This window comes from Sminthopsis crassicaudata, chromosome 3 (genome assembly GCF_048593235.1).
Source record: "Sminthopsis crassicaudata isolate SCR6 chromosome 3, ASM4859323v1, whole genome shotgun sequence".
In the NCBI taxonomy this organism is placed as follows: domain Eukaryota; kingdom Metazoa; phylum Chordata; class Mammalia; order Dasyuromorphia; family Dasyuridae; genus Sminthopsis; species Sminthopsis crassicaudata.
This window is the reverse complement of record NC_133619.1, coordinates 123,958,047-123,959,820: the sequence shown is the minus strand read 5'-3', so window position 1 is coordinate 123,959,820 and position 1,774 is coordinate 123,958,047.

Genomic DNA, 1,774 nt, shown 5'->3' with positions numbered 1-1,774 from the left:
TGTAGTGAGTAATGGTTCCCTCCATGCTTCACTTAATCCCCTAGCCATATTACTACCAGTTGCCTTGCCCCCACACATATCCTCCATACTTCTTCCCACTTCCCTAATTTCCAATTCTAAAATCATAATCAAATCAGTACTGCCAAATGACCCCACACTCACTATTCTCATTTTCTCTGTTCCTCACCCCTTGAGTACAGGGACTAATTGTTTATGAATCTCCATAGTTTAGAATAGTGCTTGATACTATGGCAGATGAAATGACTAGAAAAACAAAGGCTAAAGTTTCTACATGCCAATGTATCATAAATCAGAACCACCCACTTCAGTTTTGGCACTGGACCCTGAATTGTATGCATTAAAAACAATCAATCAAATAAGACTAATTATTTAAAAAGAAAACAATTAACAAGGGTACAAAATTAGGTAACCTGATTCCTAATTGGAGGAAAGATTAGGAGCTTTCTGAAGGAAAGGGAAGGGAAGAATAAATAAATGGAATTCCCTGCAAGGGTATTCAATCAATGGAATGTGGAAACAAAAACAATAACTAACATGGGACCAGTTTTTAAATAAGGCATATAGATTGCTTGAGATCTTTAATTGTGAGAAAACTCCTTGATTAATCATAAGATCTGAGTGGATTTCTGGTCAGCATAATGTGGGTCCTTTGTTATGGATCAATAAGTAGAAGTGGTTCAGCTTCCCAGCTACTCAGGGCTAAGTTCAAACAACATAATAGAATTTTCTCATGGTTCCAATAAATGAATAAAGTTTCCTCACAAGACAAAAATTAGGCTAGACTCATAATTGAATAGAAAAGAAACTGAGCAAATGACAAGTTGGAGTCAGTGTCATTTATTCAATTCCACAATTCTCTCTGTCTCAGTAAGTGCAATAAATTATTTTCATTCCTTCATCCTTTCATTTAAAAAATATCAGGAAGCTATATAATAACAGACTGATTTAATGAATTTAAGAGAAATAAATGTATGTTCTGTATTTGGATTTCAAAGATCAATTTTATAAATATAAGATAGCTCAGACATGACTAAACAACAATTTATGTGAAAGACTAATGTTAGCCACAGTTTCCAGAGCAAAGAAACTCATTATAGATACTACGTTCATATGATCAATAGTTCAATATTTAGAACTGAAAGAGAACTTAAAAGCCCTTAAGTCTAACTTCATATTTTTCCAAGTGAGTACAAATAAAGGAATAGCCCCAAAGATGCTAAATAACTTGCTCAAATTAACACAACTCTGAGGTACCTACCACTACACACTTATCAGATTGGCTAAAATGACAAGAAAAGATAATGATAAATGTCGGAGGGAATATGGGAAAACTGGAACACTAATACATTTTTTGGTGGAGTTGTGGGAATTGATCATCACAACCATTCTTGAGAGCAATTTGGAACTAGGCCCAAAGGGCTATGAAACTGTGCATACCCTGTGATCCAGCAATGTCTCTACTGGGTCTGTATGCCAAAGAAATCATAAAAAAGGGAAAAGGACCCACATGTGCAAAAACGTTTGTAGCACCCTTTTTGTAGAGGCAAGAAACTGGAGACTGCATAGATATCCATCAGGTGGACAATGGCTAAATAAGTTATGGCATATGAATGTTATGGAATATTATTGTCCTATAAGAAACAATCAACAGGATGATTTTATAAAGGCCTGGAGAGACTTGCATGAACTAATGCTAAATGAAATGAGCAAAACTAGAAGATCACTGTACACAACAACAAGAAGATTATATGAT